This window comes from Rhodnius prolixus, unplaced genomic scaffold (assembly GCF_049639745.1).
Source record: "Rhodnius prolixus isolate KJV_2025 unplaced genomic scaffold, Rpr scaffold_1, whole genome shotgun sequence".
In the NCBI taxonomy this organism is placed as follows: Eukaryota; Metazoa; Arthropoda; class Insecta; order Hemiptera; family Reduviidae; genus Rhodnius; species Rhodnius prolixus.
This window is the reverse complement of record NW_027411581.1, coordinates 24348788-24371099: the sequence shown is the minus strand read 5'-3', so window position 1 is coordinate 24371099 and position 22312 is coordinate 24348788. Positions and strand designations below refer to the sequence as shown.

The following is a 22312-nucleotide window of genomic DNA, read 5'->3' as shown; positions in this document are numbered from 1 at the left end:
ATTATTTTATTCTAAAATTCATTAAAATCTTTTAAATCCTCGCTATAAAATGACATGTTGCAACAGGCGCAAAAGTTTTCCGGAAAAGAAGTTACTTTACTTTTAAACGAAGACAAGTTTTTCTTATATTTATTAAAAAAGTCTATTTCTTTAGTGCCTCAACTAGTAGAAGGTACATATTTCTTGAACTAGTTGGTGCCGATTTTAAGATTCCCGAGAAACTTTTTTATATCATTAAATAGATTCGACATTATTTGCTTTACGTATACTGAAAGGTACACGATTAATTTTGAAAGATAGATTACGTATAGTGTGAATCTGTCTTTTTATATTCCTAAACGCAGTGTAATGTACCGATAATTCAGAAAGAATTTGCAGAAGCTTACTGCATTTGAATATGCTTTTGTGTGACGTGCAGTATATGGTTTGCTCTTTTTTATTGTGATATCTGCACCGACTTTCGTTCGCAAGCTTTTTGATTGACATTGCATTTGTATTGTTTTTAACAAATTCTACTAATTTATAAATAGAACGCCTACTTTTTTCCGAAAATTTACACGTAAGGCTATTTTACAATATTTAACACTTTACTTTTGTAATGTACTTTTTAAAATTGTGTCTATTCACGAAAACGTGCTGGCCATCAGCGATTAATGTATGACCGGGAGTAATAACGCTGTGGAACTCGAGTTATATGTTTGTAAGAGAGAATTGCCTTTTTAAAAATACAATTCTTTATTTCCAACTTACAAGCATGTATTACAAAGAGAGCAAAAATACACAACACTTTAAATCACTTAACAGACTGGTTTACAGTTATAATTGTATACAGGACAATGTCAGAGTAGCAACTAACTAACTAAGGTGGGGAGCCTAGGATTTATATAGTTTATGATCAGGATATGTGTGGGTAGTAGTCTTATCAGTAATATCGGCGATATAACTCCTCCCTCCTTAAGTTTCGGCATGTCCTCACGTCGGCACAGGATGAAGCTGAAGATACTGATGTCTTGGAAGAGGTTCGATGGGAATTTCTTCTTCTGCTTGTGGTTCATCGTTATTGGAAGTTTCTTCTCTTGGACGGAGATGTTGATGCATAAGTTGCGGATGGTTGCTTTATATGAGTTGAGGAGATGAATAAGGAGTATAAGACTAATAATCGATATAGTTATATAAAGAATAAGAGTATGGTGAGGGTAAGATATTTCTTCTAGAGGTTCTAATGGTTTCATTTGGATATTCATATTATGTAGATCCTTGAAAGTTATGTTAAGTTTGTATTTTTCAGCTGTTATAGATTCGATGGGAATGGACTCGGATTCAGTATAGTGATATGGGGTTTTGAAATTGTTTAGGGATTCTAGGGGAGCTAGTTGTACCAAAGAGGGTGATTTTATTTTAATATTTTTACATAGATTATTCTTTTTGATAGAAATAATAATAATAATATTTATTTATTTACAAAACTACACAAAGTACACAAATTTGAAATGAAATAGAGGTTTCAAACTTATCGCCTATATACACCCATCAAATTATATTTAATACAGTTTAAAGGAACATATTTACTTATTAAGGAAAAATTTAAAAAAACCTTAGCTTGATATACAGGTGGGTGTTACAAAATATGCTTTAAGCGTTTATATTTATATTTTTTATAACTGAGAGAGTTTATATTGTAATTAACAATGGCTACTATGTGTGGGTACGGATTATTGTAACAAGTGGAGACGAATTTTTCTAAGAGACAGTAAACAGTAGTGGAGATGCTAGGAACGTCAATTACTGCGTGCATGTAGTCTATGGGCGTCCATCTGGGAAACGAACCAATCAATCTCAGGCATTTATTTTGCACTCTCTGTATTTTATTATGATTGGTTATGCAAGTTTGAGACCAGACTGGGGCTGCATACAGGAGTATAGGTCGAATGTAGAGATAGTATATTAATTTTTTATTTTGGAAGTCCAAGGATGAGTGTCTATTAAGCAAGGAGAACAGACTGCACATAACGCCTAGCGCCTTATTACATACATTATTTACATGCTTTGTGTACGTTAGTTTTGAGTCTAAAGTTAATCCTAAGTATTTAACTTCTTTTTGCCATGGTAGAGAGACTCCATTTACTGTAACAGTATGGTTGATTGTGGGTCTTCTTCGAGAGAATAGCATCAGCTCCGTTTTAGTGTGGTTAGGTTTGATTCTCCACTTTTTAAAGTACTTGAAACTTTTAGCAAGAGCTATTGACAAATGATTGGCTATAGTGTCAATTCTGAAGGAGGATATGAAAAAGGAAGTGTCATCGGCAAACAACGCACTACTGGCTTTAAGTTTAATTTTGGTTAAATCGTTAATAAAAATGTTAAAGAGAGTTGGTCCAAGGACCGAACCTTGCGGCACACCGGCTAAAATTGGCCTGAGGTTAGAAGTAGCATCATCAACTGCTACGCAAAATTTCCTGCTAGTCAAATAGCTTTTGACAAAGTAAATTAAGTATTTAGGGAAGCCATTCTGGATCATTTTATAGATTAGACCATCATGCCAAACACAATCGAAAGCCTTCTCAACATCGATCAATGCCATTCCTGTGTGCTTGTTCACATTAAATCCGTCCGCAATGATGTCCGTGACTCTTGCTAGCTGCGCAGTAGTGGAGTGAAAAGATCTAAATCCGTATTGCACTTGAGATAGTAAATTATTACTTTCAATAAATGCATTTAGTCTCTTTAGTACAACACGTTCAACGACTTTACTAAGGCAGGGTAATAAAGAGATTGGTCGATAACTACTGGGTAGAGAGTGATCTTTTCCAGGCTTGGGGAGGACAATCACTTTTGCAGTTTTCCAAATTTCTGGAAAATATCCAAACATTAAAATATAGTTAATTAGCTTAGTCAAGTGAATTAAACACTTGCGAGATATATTTTTAATCATTCGTGACTGAATACCGTCTACACCAGGAGCCTTGTTATTTTTTAATTTGGAAATAATATTTCTGATTTCTTTCGGAGAAGTTAATTTGCAGGCGTCGTGCTTTACATTTGGAATAAGAAACTGTTTGTTCGTAGATATTACACTACGGGTGAACGAAGGAACGCCTAGATCTGCGTTCCTGATGTGAACATTCTGAAAGAAGTCGGCCAACGTCGAAGCTTTATGGTGAGAACTAAAGGCATAGCTGTTTAGAGAGGTGGTCTGAGGATTGTTATTTAAAGAGAGTGGCGGTATGTTAGGCGTTCCTTTGCGGACTCCTTTAACAATTCTGTAAAGTTTGTTATCATGGGTAGATAGCTGCGAAAGAAAGTTGTTCCAGCTAGCGTTTCTGTGCAGTTGCAAAAGTCTTGATATCAAGGATATAAGTTTATTTAGCGTTCTCTTAATCCAGGAGTGACGGTACTTAGAAAACGCCTTTTTGATAATATTTTTAATTTTTATACATAGCAGGATTAGAGGCGGCAATTCTTCAGATTTACTCCTTGATTTTTTAAGCGGAATTGAATCCAATGCAGCCGTTAATAGTATGGTTTGGAGGTTGGTCGCTAATGTGTCAATATCGTGATAGTTAGTTATGATTGGATTAATATCTAATTTTTCGTCCACCAAGGACCTAAAATTTTTCCAATCAGCAGCTTTGAAGTTGAAAGCTTTCTTCGATTGAAATTCATTTACTTTGTTCGTTAAATTAAAAATGACAGGGTTATGGTCAGAAGAGAGAGCACTATGAGAGGTTGTTGTAATACTAAAATTACAGTTTTTTATTAGAGCGAAGTCAAGCACACTAGGACGGGCATTTGATCGATCAGGAAAGTAGGTAGGCTTGTCAGGTGCTAAAATTCCAATACCGAATTTAAAGGAGAATTCAAGCAGAGATTTACCACTTCTGTTATTAGTGAAGCAATTCCAAGCAGCAAGTTTACAATTTAAATCACCCACCAATATTACATGCTTGTGCAAATCAAAAAGCACGCGCAAATCTCTACAGTCAAGTCTGAGAGATGGTGACAGATATGCCGACAGTATTAGGAGCTCTATATTTTCAAACTCTACCATGACACCTACAGCTATTAATGATTTCAATGGAGGAAGTAATATAGGAAAATGTTTAATATTTTTTTTAATTAATAAAGCCACTCCCCTACCTGTGTCATTTCTATAAGTTGAGTAGCCATTAGATTTCAGTTTATGTTTACCTTTTAATAGGGTTTCACAAAGTGCAATAATGTCGACATTGTACTTTTGAATATAATGAGATAATTCTAGGAACTTGTTAATAACGGATCTAGCGTTCCAGCTCATTATTTTAACTAAGGGCATCATATTAAATTAAATATAAAATCTGCTAGAATGCTGACTTTACTTAAGGTATCGGGTGCTTGTTTTAGCCTTTCTAAACAATTTTTAAGACCTGAGAGGATATTTAGAAGATTGAAAGAAGAGAAGAAAGATTTAATTTCATGCAATAATTGTATGATTGAAAAATCAGAAGCATTGTTATCTGAGGCTAGGCTTTTCCAAGCAGTAGCAGAAGTATGGGAGAGATTGTTGGACCTCCCAGAAGGACCCCATGCTGAGTTAGTTGGTGCAGTAATATTAGAGAAACTTGATTTTGGTAGAGAAGGAAAGTCAGAAGCATTTAAAAGAAATGGAGGCTTAGAAGGTAACTTCCTTTCAGCAGTCATTGAAGGGCGAGCTTTAAGATGTTTCTGTAGTACAGGGCAACCCTGGTGATTAGCAGCGTGGCCGCCGTTACAGTTCACACAAACTGGAGGACTATCAGGAGTTGGACAATTTACCGTAAGATGAGTTCCGGCACATGTCAAACACTTGGGATTGCGATAGCAATTTTTGGCAATGTGATTAAAAGACTGACACTTGTAACACTGAGTGATTCCAGAAAAGTTTTTATATCGTTCCCAGTTGATGATACAACCGCATACCTTTTTGTAATTAATTATTTCATTAATATTCACTGAATTATCAAAGGTGACAATGAACAGTGGATACTTAGTAATTCGACCAGTCATTTCTTTTTTCGACATCTGCGTAATCTTAACAGGCGTAACATTTTTATCAGCCAGGTCTTGTTTAATTTCTTCACACGTGACGTTTGGTGGTATATTTCTAAGAACTAGCGTATGTTTTAGTTCATCTGCTAGTGTGTACGTGTGATACTCCAATTGGGCAGAAGTAACTTCTTGTATAATTTTTTTGTAGTCATCTTTACATTTAGCAAGAAAAATTAATCGGTTACCTCTACATTTGAGATCAAAATCTTGTTTACATGCAGATCTCAGGGCTTTTAAAGAGGCACTGAGATCTTTGATGTAACTGTACACCACTATTGGAGGAATCCGTTCAGGCTTTTTCACAGTAGACGCTCTAGATACAGGAGGAGGAGGAGAGTCCTCATCCATGCTTTCCAAATCCGACAGAGGTTCATAGCTATTATCAGTACTCACTGTAATTTCAAAACAGTTGTCTTCTTTCCTACGCTTTTTAGAATCAACCTGCGATTCAGCCATAGGTTTAGATTTAGCCGCATTATTAGGTAAAGTAGTATTACTGGACGAAATGCCACAAAGTGGCATTTTGCCTTAAAGCACTAATTAAATGTTAATTTGTTCAAAGATTTATTATCAAAACACTAATAACACAAATAAACTAAGTTTTTCAAATAAACACACATTAAACAACAAAAAAAATAGATTTTTTTTTAAAGTAAACAAAATTTTAGCTTTTGCTAGCCCAAAGGCAAACCAGCTGATCTTGATAGAAATAATTTCATTTTTATAACTTAAGTATTGATTGATATTGCTAATGTAATTTATAAAGGGTTTTGATTCGTTTATATCTATTTGTTTACATTCGTTATTATTATTGTTATTAATAATATTTTCTATACATTCGTTATTTACCTTAGTAGTTTTTCTACAATAATAGTGTTCTAAAAGAAGTTCGCAGTCTCCTGTGAGGAGATCGAAGGTTTTAATAATGAAAGGAGGATTGGCGTATATAGTTAGAGTTTTTCCATCTTTGTCATAAGGATATGATAATAGGAAGAATGTTTCCATGGCAGGGGTTTCAAGGGGTAGTTTGAGGAGATAGTGTAGGTGGGTAGATGTTATGGAACAGTGTAATTGGCTGGTTTTCCATAATATTTCAGGGGAATCGGAAATTAGACGAACAGGATTGAGTTGTTTTAGCTTCGCCAATTCTTCTTTCGTTATTATGCTATTGTGTATAGTATTTAGTTTACAGAATTCTAATGATAAGGCGATATCGTTTATTTTGTTTATCAATAACATTATATTTGAGTACAAGATCATATAATATTGATTGAGCTCTACAAAGTTACTATCTAGGGTTAGTAATTTCTTAACTTTGGCATTATTTTGTGAGATTATCTTAATATCTTGGTTGAATTCATTTATGAGTTTTCTATACTGCCGACTTACCAACTAACCCGACTACAATTACTTTCACATTCGCCGACGACACTGCAATTCTTTCTCCTCATCTAGATCCTGTAATAGCATGCCGTGCCCTCCAATCACACCTCAATCTTCTAGAGCCTTGGCTGCAAAAGTGGAGAATCAAAGTGAATGAAATGAAATCTAAATACATAGTATTTACCTTAAACAAGAAAACTCTCCCTCCTCTCTCCTTCCACAATACTTCCATACCAATGACTAACCAAGTACGATATCTCGGACTACATCTTGACAAACGACTAACATGGAACCCACACACGAGACTCAAACGAACTGACCTCAATCTGAGGTATAAAATGTTGAAAAGACTACTCGACAAACGATCAAAACTGACCCTGACAAACAAACGAACACTATATACCGCTCTACTTGCCCCAATATGGACGTACGGAATACAACTTTACGGAAGCGCCAAAAAATCGAACATCAACCGACTTCAGACCTTACAATCTAAAATTCTAAGAACAATAGTTAACGCTCCCTTCTACGTCTCCAATCATACTATACACTCTGATCTCAATATTCCTCTCGTTTCTGAAATAGCCCAAACTCGATACACAAAACTCCATTCAAATCTACACGGTCACTACAACCTTCTGATTCACAACATGTCTACCACAACACTTCCTTCTAATCCTCAACGCAGACTAAAGCGGCGGTGGCCACGCGACCATCTCAACACAACGCCGACCTCCTAGGAAGGTTGCTGTGTAAGCTTGCCAATCTGGCGAACTAACGGCTTCCATCACTGGATGGTCGTCGTTCACTCCAATCACGCCCTTGGTGCACATGCATGTGCGCGTATGTGTATGGATATGCATATACGTGCATGTGTATTTGTGCCATCCCTTTTCACTCATCACTTTTGCTTATTGTACTGCATACAGTTGCAAAATAAATAAACAAATTAAAAAAAAAAAAAAAAAAAAAAAAAAAAAAGTATTGATTGATATTGCTAATGTAATTTATAAAGGGTTTTGATTCGTTTATATCTATTTGTTTACATTCGTTATTATTATTGTTATTAATAATATTTTCTATACATTCGTTATTTACCTTAGTAGTTTTTCTACAATAATAGTGTTCTAAAAGAAGTTCGCAGTCTCCTGTGAGGAGATCGAAGGTTTTAATAATGAAAGGAGGATTGGCGTATATAGTTAAAGTTTTTCCATCTTTGTCATAAGGATATGATAATAGGAAGAATGTTTCCATGGCAGGGGTTTCAAGGGGTAGTTTGAGGAGATAGTGTAGGTGGGTAGATGTTATGGAACAGTGTAATTGGCTGGTTTTCCATAATATTTCAGGGGAATCGGAAATTAGACGAACAGGATTGAGTTGTTTTAGCTTCGCCAATTCTTCTTTCGTTATTATGCTATTGTGTATAGTATTTAGTTTACAGAATTCTAATGATAAGGCGATATCGTTTATTTTATTTATCAATAACATTATATTTGAGTACAAGATCATATAATATTGATTGAGCTCTACAAAATTACTATCTAGGGTTAGTGATTTCTTAACCTTGGCATTATTTTGAGAGATTATCTTAATGTCTTGGTTGAATTCATTTATGAGTTTTTTTATTAATGGCAATTTGTTGTTCGATATTGTGTTATAGGTGGTAATCATTAGCTTCAATTTTGTGAATAATTTGATCATAACGTTCTTTATCATTCGCATCCATGTTTCCTGTTATCCATGAGATGGCGGTACCTAAAGCATTAATTAAACCTCGTTTTGATCTTTGAGGGTTGGTGTTGACATAAATGTGATCTAATTTGTTCTGGGCGTAGTAAATGTGGTTTTTAAGAGTTTCTTTAATTACTTCGTTAGTGTTTGACGTTGGGTTTGTGCTGGGAGATGGAGAGGTATAGGTCATTTAATTCTCTTTGCAGGATAGTTAGGTTAACTGAGTGTACATAAGTGAAGTAGTCTTTAATAATAAAGGAATTTTGAATTTTAACTGGAATTATTCCGGGTCCTTTATCTAGGTTTATTATCTTGTACGTTGCTGCTTCCCGGTTGAGTGTGATCGTGACTAGGAGGATTGTTATCCACTTGATCATTCTGTGGACATATATTTTCATTAATTTCATACTTGCGAGGTCTTTTGAGTTGATTAGGGTGTATTTTTAATTGTTTGTTGGTGGTCGTTCGGATTTTCCTGGTTTCAGGATTGAATGTTACCTTTTTGTATCGGGGCTTGGCTTTGTTTTGGGAGTTTGTTTTTATATGTATTATTCCAGATGGGATTCTTAATTCTTCGCGGTTTTCATTTAAGCTAGAAGTTCTTTTTTCATTTTCCTTTTGTATCATGTCTTAAATGGTTTTGTGGATGGTTTGTTGTTCTTCGTGATATTGTTGGGTTTTTTGTTCTAACAGGGTGGTTTGGTTTATTTCGGTAGGATAGGTTATTCCAAATGCTATCTCGTTAGGAGTTAATTTTAATTCTTATTGGGAGTGTTATTATATGCAATTAGTGCCATTCTAATAAGGTCGTTTTGGTCGGTTATGTGGTGTTGGTTATTGATGAGATTTAAAATTTCAATAAAGGTGGAGTGGGCTTTGTTAATGAGACCTTGTGAGAGTCGTGATGATGAGGTGTGGTAAAATATAGTTCAATGTTGTGGTATTTGAGGAAGTTTTCGAGGTTTTTATTAGCGAATTCTTTTCCGTTGTCTGTTTGCAGGGTTATGGGGGTAGGATAATTGCTTAGATAGTCTTTTAGTCTATTAATGACTTCTACACTATTAGGGGTTTGTATAGGGTAGGCAAATAGTCGTTTGGAGAAGCAATCTATAAAAGTGAGAATTAGTTTATTATTATGGAATAAGGTATCGGCTTGTAATTTTTCGAAGGGTTTATTGGGTGTAGGGGTTACGAGATATTTCTGCCTTGGTGGGTTTCTTTCATATTTTACTTTCTTGCATACATCGCAATTATTTATGATTTTGGAGATGGTTTTTGTCATATTGGGCCAATAGTACTTCTTTTTAAGATTTTCTAATAGGGTGTTTATTCCTCGATGGGCTGTTTTTCCTGTGTGTTGATTGTTGACGAGTTCTTTCTGATCCTCTTCGTTTTCAACGTCGATACATAGTTTGTGATATCTCTTAATTCGGATGTTAGGGTATTTTTCTTGTATGATGATTTTAAATTTATCGTATATTTAATTTAGGACTTCGTTTTCTGTGGGGGCTTGATTTGAACAATAGACTCCATAGGTGGTATTTGGTTCTAGGAATTCTGTACATAGGGTGTCCAGATCTTCTGTATATGGCCAGGCTGTAAGCCAGGTTAGGCGCTTCTTTGTTCCGAATAAAATTGTTCGCTTACTGAGATGGGAATTTCCTCTGTTGATAATGATTTGGTGTTTTTCTGTGTTTACACATTTGTGTGGGTCTTCTATATCTGTTATTCTTTCTGTTTCTTCGGGGCTATTTTCTTCTGGGTTATCACTGTCTGGGTACTCTTCTGGTTCTTGGATCTGGGTGTCAGTTTCGTTGAGGGTAAGTTCCCTGATAATTTCATCTAGTTGGGTAGGTGAGGTTGGTTGCCTTAGGATTTGATCTGTGTCTGGTTCATCTGGGTCTTCTCTTAAAAATTGATCGATTATGTCATCGGTGTTAACGTCTTCGCCGTTAATGTTTTCAATGGCTGTTACTTCTTGTGGTGGATTCCTTGATAAAGCGTCAGCGACTTGATTAGTTTTTCCTTGGACGTAATTGATTTTGAAGTCGTAATCGGAGAGTTGGCATTTCCAACGTAGCATTTTTGCGTTTGGTTCTTTCATATTGTGTAGATATTGTAAAGGTTTATGATCTGTTTGAATTATAAATTTTCTGCCGTAAATATAGGGTCTGAAGTATCTGCATGCCCAAATAATGGCTAATAATTCCTTTTCAATGGTACTGGATTTTTCTTCTTGAGAGGTAAGAGTTCTCGAAGCATATGATATTGGTAAGTCTTTACCATTTGTTTGTTGGGATAGTACTGCACCTATAGCATAGTTCGAGGCGTCGGTGGTTACGGTGAAGGTTTTGTCGAAGTCTGGGTATTGGAGAATAGGATTGTTTTGTAGAATCTCTTTCAATTGGTTTATAGCTTGTAGGTATTCCTGGTTAGTGGGGTCTATTTTGGAATTATTCCTTAGTAGTTTCGTAACGGGTTTTGCTATTTTAGCATAATTTTTTATCATTTTACGATAGTAGCCAGTTAGGCCAAGGAACTGCTTTATTTGTTTGGTGGTCTTAGGAATGGGGAAATTTTTTATAGCAATGAGCTTAAGGGGGTTAGGTCTTATACCTTCTTTCGAAATTATGTGGCCTAGGAATGATATTTCTTTTTTGAAAAATTCTGTTTTATCTAGTTGTATTTGTAGATTATGAGTTTTTAGTTTTTCAAATACCGATGCTAAATGTTGAAGGTGATCTTCTAGGGTGTGTGAGAAGATTATTAGATCATCCATGTAGACGAGTACGTTGGGGAGTTCGGAGAAGATAATATTCATGGCTCTTTGAAAGGCCGGGGGAGCATTCTTTAAACCGAAGGGGAGTCTTTTAAATTCCCAGTGGCCGTCTTCTGTGCTGAAAGCCGTTTTAGGAATCGATTGGGGATCCATAGGGATTTGATGAAAGCCAGATGCTAGGTCTATGGCACTGAAATATGTAGATTTACCAATACTAATAAGAAGGTCTTCTATGTTGGGTAAGGGATATTTGTCATCGATAGTTTTTTCGTTAAGCTTACGATAGTCAATGACCATACGGATTTTTTTCTTTCCGGACGCATCAGGTTTTTTTTCGACTACCCAAATGGGTGAGTTGTAGGGGGATTCGGATGGTTGTATTATGTCTTCTTCAAGTAACCTTTTTATTTCTTCCTTTATTTGTTCTTTATAAATTTGGGGATATCTATAATTTTTCGTAAATATGGGAGTTTCATCGACAGTGCGAATGGTATGCCGTAGTACATTGGTTGAGTTCAGTTTATCTTTTTCTCTTTTTATGATTTCTGGATATTTGTACAATAAATTAATGATTCTATTTGCTTCTTCTTTATTCATGTGGCTAGTGCGTACGAAGGTATGTATTTCCTTTTGTATCTCTTCTTTTGAGGGATTGGTTGATAAGAGTTTGTTATTGTAATGGATGTGGTTAACCTTTTTCCTCTTTGAATTTTTAAGTTCACCTTGTAAATGCTGATTATCCTCATTCATTAGCAAATGTCCTTTGTTTGTTATCAAATATTTATTATTGTCTTCGGTTAGAGTGACCTGTTTGTCCTTGTGGGGTTTTTTATCGTAATCTTTTTTTCTTAAAGTGGTTTCCGTTTGTTTTGACTCTTCCTGGGGGTTATCATAGTATAAGGGTAATTGATTTTTGTCGTTCCTCATTAGATTATTCTTAAAATCAATAGTAAAGTTTAGTGTCCTCATTGTTTCGTTTCCTATGAGAATATCGTATTTGTTGGAGAAAGGAAAGACATATAGCTTGATGGGTGCTAGAATACCAAGACGCGATTGTAGGTTAAGGATGATAAATTTTTGTCCATGCTTGGAGCCTGCAGGGGTTACTACTGTGAAATCTTCTTCTAAAAGGGTGCTTCCTGGTGGGACTGCACTAGGGTTTATATAATTCTTTTCGGATCCTGTATCTATGAGCCAGGTTTGTCCGAGATTGTCATAGCAATGGGGTAAGGTTTTAAGATTATTATTAAGATCGAGGGAGAGTTGTTGATTGGGCTTACACAAGAGCTGTTGCCTTAAGATAAAAAAGTTTCCATTTGCTCTAGTCGTTCAGTAAGGGCTTGAATTTGGGCGTCTTTATTATCCTTATGTTCTTGTATATGAGCTAGGTCATGGGGTTTGAACCTGGGTGAGTTGTACCTAGGTGGAGATGATTTTTGAGGGGTTGTATAAGAGGTGTTATAAGGGGGTGCATTATGAGGGGGTGATCGCTGATAATTTTGGTAAGTGGGACGTTGTTGGTAGTGATTGGGAGTCTTGGAAGTTGATGGTTGGTAATAGGAATCTCTTGGGTTAGATTGATAGTTGTATCGAGGGGTATAGGGTCTATACAGGGTTTGGCTTGGTTGTTGGTAAGGCCTAGGGGGTGGTGTTGAGTAATATCGGGGTGTTGGGTTGAAAGTTTTTATCGGAGTTTTATAAGGATTTTTCTGGAAGGTTGGGGGTATATTTGCGGATTTGGTTTTCTGCTAAATTTGGTTAATAATAAAGGTACATTTTGTGTTTAAGATGGTGCGGAATTCTTCTAGGGAATTGGGGCTAAAAGTCATGATGTGATTAGTGAGTTGAGTTGGTAGATTGTGGTACATATGGTGTATAATTTCGTTTTCTAGGTAATGTATTGAGTTATTGATGAAATCAGGAGTCATATCATCCAATTGATATTTGGTGTATTAGGTTCTCTAACCGGTTTAAGTATTCTTCCGGGTTTTCTTTGTATGTGGGTTTGGTGTTGTAGATTTCCTGTTTTAATATCTCGACTGTTCTTACATCTGAGAAATTTCGTTTAAGAATTGCTAGCAGGTCGGGAATGGTATTTATTTCTTTATTTAGTATTAAAGATTCGGCTGAGCCCGTGAGTCTATACTTGATTTTTTCTAGTAATTTCTCATGATTTAATTCTCTTTCTATTATGTTGTATTGACAGACAAAATTGTATACCTTTGTTACGGATTGAGTGAATTTCAAAAGTGTTATGGGATTGCCGTCGAAGGTGGGAATGTGGTCATAATCATCCCTTTGCATGATATAATTACGCATTTCTGGTCTGTGTGATGGGGGATTTCCTCCGGATATGGAGGGTATGAGGGGCTGTCTAATTAAGTTTTGTGTTTCTGGATTGATATTTCCCGTATTGAGAGGTATTTGTGCCTCGTTCCCAGGTAATACCATATTTGTTTGAGGGGGGAGTCTTTTGGTGGATTTCTTTTTGAAAGGAATGTTTATTCTATAGGGAGGTACTTGACCGGTAAATATATAATAAAATTAAGAGTTTACCCAAAAGAATTCCAAAGTTATTACAAGATTTATATAATTGTGCATATAATAAAACCAAATGTTATTAATGTTAAAATGAATTGAAAATTAAATTAAAGAAAATGGTGTTTGTTCTTTTTGCCTCCGAGTTACTCTAGTTGGGTTGTTTTTTTAATTGTATTTTTGGACCTTTGGAGTTGGTTGGACCTTGAGGAGTTTTCAAAGAAAAGGTCTAGTTGTAAAAAAGGTCAAGGTGAGTAGTGCTACCTGAGTCCTGTCGCAGCCTGTGATGTGTTTTACTGTAGAGATGCTGGATGATGTTGCCTTTAACAGCTCTGGATGGAAGAGTGGTGCGGTGATTCGATGTACCCACTATATGGACGAGTGGTGTTGTACAGCTAACTATGCACTTGTTCACTTTTCCTAAAAAACGTTTCACTGAGGGTGGCGTTTTTATAATCACTCACTGTTACTAGGTATGTTCGAGGTTCCTGCAATCGGGCGCCAGTTATATATTTGTAAGTGAGAATTGCCTTTTTAAAAATACAATTCTTTATTTCCAACTTACAAGCATGTATTACAAAGAGAGCAAAATTACACAACACTTTAAATCACTTAACAGACTGGTTTACAGTTATAATTGTATACAGGACAATGTCAGAGTAGCAACTAACTAACTAAGGTGGGAAGCCTAGGATTTATATAGTTTATGATCAGGATATGTGTGGGTAGTAGTCTTATCAGTAATATCGGCGATATAACTCTCGCGTAGAATTACGGTTCAGAATGTACGGTATGTTTTTGTTTGCCCCCGAAAACTTTGACGATATTTTTTGGTGTTAGGGTTTCAATTTTATTGATTTCAAACTTATTAACGGCCTCATCTATTCCGGCTTTTAATTTATTGTTGCGAAAATGACAAGGATGGGTGCCCGGAGGTGTGGCCTAATTCGAAGTGATTTCGATTCGCTGTTACCAAGTAACCTGCCATATTTACATATAATATAAAATATTTATTATTTGTATTATTTCATATTTATTTTTAAAAATAGCGGGTTAAATTTTACCAGGTAATCAAAATCACTTCAAGATTGATAATTTTATTAAAATTTAAAATGCTTCGCCCCACTCACCTCCTCTCTATTATCTAGTTAACCATTAATTTTATTGCATTCCGCAAACTAGATGAGGTATATGAAACATAACAGTTATTATAAAGAAGAGAAACAAAAATAACTTACCTTAATGAGGGCAATCCCTATCTCATGGTTTGCAAAGATTTGAAACTCTCTCCAAAAAATGCTCTCATAAAGTCACCACTTTGAATGAAGAATGACTTCTATGCCATATCGTATATATTCTGCTAAGTAGAAGTCAAACTGCCCGGTGACGATCCTTCTTGGTAGCTGCCTTTTTATGGAACTCGCATGTTCTCTCAATTGCATTGGTGTACCCACCAGTTTCAGGGTCATTAAAATTTAGGGAGTGGTTGACTTTCAGATGTTTAAATCCTTCATCTTCTAGACAGTCATATGGTATCCAATAAGTCAGAGTAAATCGTGGAACCCGACAGTATGAAAGCATGATATCTATTAAGGTACCTTTATCCTACTTTCAACGACTCCCTCTCAACACCACCAAACACCCATTTACCATGAACATGATTTCCTCTATTGTACTTTCTCTTCTCAAACTTGCTCTTTCTACTACCACCAAGCATACTACTCTCACTAATAATACTATCCGTGCACGCCTTTCTATATAAACTCTGCCCATCACACACAGTTGCGCTACTTAATCCCAATTCAAAGCCTTTGCTTTGTATTGATTCAAATCATCTCCTTGCAGTTGTAGATTCATTTCATTAAATTTATTATATAAATCAGCTAAATAAGGTATAATAATAATAAGTTTATTTTGAAAAAATACAAATACGTACATAAGAACACACTGTACTTATAGGACATGGCATAAAGCCGTCTGCCAGAGTTTGAACTGATTTACAATATAAAAAATTAGGAACATAAATATATAAGAATATAAAATATAAAGAATTAAAGTGATTATAATATATACTTCTTTTTTTCCCTTAATGTTTTGAGCTGTGTACTAAAGCCCTATAAAAATATTTTATTATCGTTACTAAATGGGCACCCCCTGTAAGTGAGTCCATAACAGTCTCCGGCGACAAAACCGTTACCCCAAAGTGTTGGCTTCGGAACTCAAAGTACATTGGGCATGTGCACAGAAAATGAAATAGGTCTTCACGTACATGGGTGCTCACAAAACATACCTCCTTGTCTGATACACTTTTTAACTTAAAGAGCAGTCGCATTTCAGCAAGCTTCAGAATGCCATTCGTTACTGTACGCATCTCCATTGGTTACCATTAGCTGTTTGTACAATAGTGAACGCTCAGAGTGTATCGCTCTACTCACAGACACCTCCTTATCAGCTATTTTAATTTTTTTCTAATAATGCTGAAAACTAAACTTCCCATGTTTGGAGATTCCTAAGCTGAAAATCACAATCTGCTGAATATTTTCGTGAAAGTTGAGACCAACGATTGAACCATAGAATTTTAGGATTTACAATCTCCACTGCTACAATCTTGGTTAGACGGGAGTTATATGTTTGCAAGTGAGAATTGCCTTTTTAAAAATACAATTCTTTATTTCCAACTTACAAGCATGAATTTACAAAGAGAGCAAAATTACACAACACATTAAATCACTTAACAGACTGGTTTACAGTTATAAATGTATACAGAACAATGTCAGGGTAGCAACTAACTAACTAAGGTGGGGAGCCTAGGATTTAATATAGTTTGTGATCAGGAAGTGTGTGGGTAGTATTCTTATCAGTGACATTGGCGATATAACTCCTCCCTCCTTAAGTTTCGGCGTGTCCTCACGTCGACACAGGATGAAGCTGAAGATACTGATGTCTTGGAAGAGGTTCGATGGGAATTTCTTCTTCTGCTTGTGGTTCATTGTTATTGGAAGTTTCTTCTCTTGGAAGGAGATGTTGTACACATAAGTTGCGGATGGTTGCTTGATATGAGTTGAGGAGGTGAATAAGGAGTATAAGACTAATAGTCAATATGGTTATATAAAGAATAAGAGTATGGTAAGGGTAAGATATTTCTTCTAGAGGTTCTAATGGTTTCATTTGGATATTCATATTATGTAGATCCTTGAAAGTTATGTTGTTTGTATTTTTCAGCTGTTATAGATTCGATGGGAATGGACTCGGATTCAGTATAGTGATATGGGGTTTTGAAATTGTTTAGGGATTCTAGGGGAGCTAGTTGTACCAAAGAGGGTGATTTTATTTTAATATTTTTACTTAGATTATTCTTTTTGATAGAAATAATTTCATTTTTATAACTTAAGTATTGATTGATATTGCTAATGTAATTTATAAAGGGTTTTGATTCGTTTATATCTATTTGTTTACATTCGTTATTATTATTGTTATTAATAATATTTTCTATACATTTGTTATTTACCTTAGTAGTTTTTCTACAATAATAGTGTTCTAAAAGAAGTTCGCAGTCTCCTGTGAGGAGATCGAAGGTTTTAATAATGAAAGGAGGATTGGCGTATATAGTTAGAGTTTTTCCATCTTTGTCATAAGGATATGATAATAGGAAGAATGTTTCCATGGCAGGGGTTTCAAGGGGTAGTTTGAGGAGATAGTGTAGGTGGGTAGATGTTATGGAACAGTGTAATTGGCTGGTTTTCCATAATATTTCAGGGGAATCGGAAATTAGACGAACAGGATTGAGTTGTTTTAGCTTCGCCAATTCTTCTTTCGTTATTATGCTATTGTGTATAGTATTTAGTTTACAGAATTCTAATGATAAGGCGATATCGTTTATTTTGTTTATCAATAACATTATATTTGAGTACAAGATCATATAATATTGATTGAGCTCTACAAAGTTACTATCTAGGGTTAGTAATTTCTTAACTTTGGCATTATTTTGTGAGATTATCTTAATATCTTGGTTGAATTCATTTATGAGTTTTCTATTAATGACAATTTGTTGTTCGATATTGTGTTCTAGGTGCTAATCGTTAGCTTCGATTTTGTGAATAATTTGATCATAACGTTCTTTATCATTCGCATCCATGTTTCCTGTTATCCATGAGATGGCGGTACCTAAAGCATTAATTAAACCTCGTTTTGATCTTTGAGGGTTGGTGTTAACATAAATGTGATCTAATTTGTTCTGGGCATAATAAATGTGGTTTTTAAGAGTTTCTTTAATTACTTCGTTAGTGTTTGACTTTAGGGATTCTGAATAATTTTGGGATATTCTTCTGGGTTTGTGTTGGGAGATGGAGAGGTATAGGTCATCTAATTCTCTTTGCAGGATGGTTAGGTTAATTGAGTGGACATAAGTAAAGTAGTCTTTAATGATGAAGGAATTTTGAATTTTTACTGGGATTATGCCGGGTCCTTTATCTAGGTTCGTTATCTTGTACGTTGCTGCTTCCCGGTTGAGCGTGATCGTGACTAGGAGGATTGTTATCCACTTGATCATTCTGTGGACATATATTTTCATTAATTTCATACTTGCGAGGTCTTTTGAGTTGATTAGGGTGTATTTTTAATTGTTTGTTGGTGGTTGTTCGGATTTTCCTGGTTTCAGGATTGAATGTTTTTATCGGAGTTTTATAAGGATTTTTCTGGAAGGTTGGGGGTATATTTGCGGATTTGGTTTTCTGATAAATTTCGTTAATAATGAAGGTACATTTTGTGTTTAAAATGGTGCGGAATTCTTCTAGGGAGTTGGGGTTAAAAGTCATGATGTGATTAGTGAGTTGGGTTGGTAGGTTATGGTACATATGGTGTATAATTTCGTTTTCTAAATAATGTATTGAATTATTGATGAAATCAGGAGTCATATCATCCAATTGATATTTGGTGTATATTTGGTGTCTTAGGTTCTCTAACCGGTTTAAGTATTCTTCCGGGTTTTCTTTGTATGCGGGCTTGGTGTTGTAGATTTCTTGTTTTAATATCTCGACTGTTCTTACGTCTGAGAAATTTCGTTTAAGAATTGCTAGCAGGTCGGGAATGGTATTTATTTCTTTATTTAGTATTAAAGATTCGGCTGAGCCCGTGAGTCTATATTTGATTTTTTCTAGTAATTTCTCATGATTTAATTCTCTTTCTATTATGTTGTATTGACAAACGAAATTGTATACCTTTGTTACGGATTGAGTGAATTTCAAAAGAGTTATGGGATTGCTCGAAGGTGGGAATGTGGTCATAATCATCCCTTTGCATGATATAATTACGCATTTCTGGTCTGTGTGATGGGGGATTTCCTCCGGATATGGAGGGTATAAAGGGCTGTCTAATTAGGTTTTGTGTTTCTGGTGGGTTGGTATTTCCCGTATTGAGAGGTATTTGTGCCTCGTTCCCAGGTATTACCATATTTGTTTGAGGGGGGAGTCTTTTGGTGGATTTCTTTTTGAAAGGAATGTTTATTCTATAGGGGGGTACTTGACTGGTAAATATATGATAAAATTAAGAGTTTTCCCAAAAGGATGCCAAAGTTATTACAAGATTTATATAATTGTGCATATAATAAAAAAAAATAAAAATGTTATTAATGCTAAATTAAATTAAATTAAAGGAAATGGTGTTTGTTCTTTTGCTTCCGAGTTACTCTAGCTGGGTTGTTTCTAATTGTATTTTTGGACCTTTGGAGTTGGTTGGACCTTGAGGAGTTTTCAAAGAAAAGGTCTAGTTGTAAAAAAGGTCAAGGTGAGTAGTGCTACCTGAGTCCTGTCGCAGCCTGTGATGTGTTTTACTGTAGAGATGCTGGATGATGTTGCCTTTAACAGCTCTGGATGGAAGAGTGGTGCGGTGATTCGATGTACACACTATATGGACGAGTGGTGTTGTACTGCACACTTATGCACTTGTTCACTTTTCCTAAAAACGTTTCACTAAGAGTGGCGTTTTTATAATCACTCACTGTTACTAGGTATGTTCGAGGTTCCTGCAATCGGGCGCCAGTTATATGTTTACAAGTGAGAATTGCCTTTTTAAAAATACAATTCTTTATTTCCAACTTACAAGCATGAATTTACAAAGAGAGCAAAATTACACAACACATTAAATCACTTAACAGACTGGTTTACAGTTATAAATGTATACAGAACAATGTCAGGGTAGCAACTAACTAACTAAGGTGGGAGCCTAGGATTTATATAGTTTGTGATCAGGAAGTGTGTGGGTAGTATTCTTATCAGTGACATTGGCGATATAACTCGGGTGTCAGGTGCAGTTAAGATTTTACTTGAACTGTAGGTGTAATGTGAAACTAAATATTGAATCAATGGAGCTCTCAATATTAAGCATGTAATTTGGAGTGGAATTTGGCAAAACAAACAATTTTTTTAATAAAATACCTTTGAAATTTGTCCAACTCCTCATAACATCTATGGCCCCAAATCTGAGCACCATAACACACAACTGAACGCAATACACTATTATATACCTGATACTTTGACAGCAATGGTACCCGGTTCTGAAGGAAGAAGCTAAACAAAAATCGATGCAAGCCCAGCTTAGCTACTGAAATTTTATCAAGCAGATAACGAGAAAAAGCAAGGCGAGAAGTTAGAGTTACTCCCAAATATTTTTAACTGTTTGTTACCTCAATTGGAGTCCCTCCGTACCTCCATCTTTCTCTGGAGCCTAGCCTATCACCCTGTCTGAAGATAACCACTTTGGATTTATTTAAATTGACTTTCAAATGCCATTGGTCACAATATTTTTCCAAAATATTAATATTCCATTGCAAGCCTGTAGGATTGTCAGAGACACACGTCATCTGCGTATAATAATGTCCTAATTTTGGTATCACTGATGTGAACTCCCTTCTCTAAGGACGTAGGAAGATCATCTACAAAAAGAGGAAAGAGCAAGGGGCTCAGGACGCAGCCCTGTCTTACACCAAAATAAGCTATATCATTCTTAAAATTAAAAAAAAAATAAAAAAATCTCTCGTAACGAATCATCTTTGTTTTCAAAAAACTGAGTCAAGAGTTCATAAAATGTTTTTAGATATACGAGTAAATCTTTTGATGACCAGCGAACAGCAGTGTGCTATAGTTAACGATTGTTTTCATCACAAAGCTTTCGAAACATTGTATCATTGAGAGCACTGCTCCTGATCTTGTTAACCGCTGTAATTACATACTGAAGCGAGCAATGAAGGCGATCACTAAGGGTTTTTGCAACCAAATGTTGTCTATGAATCACACAATGCACAGCGATTAGATTTGGTACCGTATTTTTCAAATATGAAATCAACCATTGCCAGAGCATCGGCCTATGCTTTGGCTCGTGCCATTCCCTAGGGGTGCGGCGGCTAGTCCTCAACGCCCCCTAGATCTCTTCATCGCCCATCGGTGGACGGTACCGCCCCCGTTGGGAACCACTGTTCTAGAAAATAGGGATTATTTTCTATTGTCTCTCTAAATTCAATCAAAGTGAAGAATTGTTTAGAACTCATAGCTGAAAAAAAAAAAAAATCTGAATATAAGGTCAAAACTCGAAACATAAGGCTTCATTTGGGAAGAAAACTATATGTTTCAAGAGTTAAAGAAATAGGGCGCATATTGAACACAGAATATGTTTTTAAATTCAATTCATTGATTTTTTTTTTGAAGTTACGAACTCGGTCATAATTATTTTTACTTATTTTGCGTGTTGAGAACTTTAAAATGAGATTTTTTATTTATAAGGAAGTGAAAGGGAATCTCTCTATCATCTCTATTTTTTTTTTTTTTTTTTTTTTTTTTTTTTTCGGCGCATCGACGACAGTGGTCATTAGCGCCCCTAGAGCTGCGTTCTTTTCTCGAACTAGGATGGCACATGTCTCTCCATCCGATTAGCGTCCAACCAATGTCTCATCCAGTGAGGCATGGCGGAGCCCCGGGTAATCCGACCTAGGTCCACACTTCCCTTCATAGGTTATCGGTCCAGCCGACAAGAGGGAGTGCGGGTACCTAGTAGTGCCATCCTCTTCTTACTCAACTCATTCGTCTTGTCTCAATTTTATTTACTAGCTAAAGGCTATTTGCGTCTATATCCTTTCCTAAACTATCCTAGCTATCAGTTCTGAACTGTGGGGTGTAGTACTCTTATAAATATTCCTACACCCCTTAAAATATACTAAGCCTAGCAATATGTACAATATTTACACTCATTCATACCTACATTCTTCTTAATTGAAACATTCATGCTTATAAATACATTTATGCTTATAAATACACTCTCGCTGATAAATACACTCACGCTGATAAATACATTCACGCTGATAAATACATTCATGACTACTGATACATTCATACTTCGTCCATCCAGAGGGGAGAGTACTCGATATTCCTCTCCCCTTTTGTTAAACTAACCTATTAGCTAACCTAACTATTAAATAACCTAATCCTAAATTTTATGGTAAAATTGAATTTCCTTCAAAAATGCAAATAGCCTTTTTTTGTGAGAAGACCCTATTTCTAACACTGCACGCAAATCACCTGGCAGACCTGCTTGAGCTCTATGTTGACGCAGGGTCTGGCATTCTTCCAACACATGTGCCACAGATCTCTCTTTATTCTTATCAGTTTTCTTGCAAGATGTTGAATTATGAAGAAACTGGTCGTTTCATGCGAATCAACTTTTAAGCTTAGTAAATAGAAATTAACTAAATGATTGCCCTTTTATTTTGGAGCAACCAATGAAAATTTACCACGAAAATTTCTTATTTTGTGAAAATTGAATAAAATTGGT

General features: G+C 35.6%; 1 protein-coding gene across 9 annotated transcripts in view; it reads left to right on the top strand.

Annotated features, from left to right (window-relative positions):
• The window catches only part of LOC141447542 (lanC-like protein 3), a 190674-nt gene that overhangs the window by 36481 nt on the left and 131881 nt on the right, over positions 1–22312 (top strand). The window contains exon 7 of one of the 9 annotated variants that reach the window (XM_074115238.1): positions 1289–7011. The exons of the other annotated variants lie outside the window; for them this stretch is intronic. The gene's annotated coding sequence lies outside the window, so the exon portion shown is untranslated. Of the gene's footprint in view, positions 1–1288; positions 7012–22312 lie in introns of those variants that run through there. 9 annotated transcript variants of the gene reach the window in all.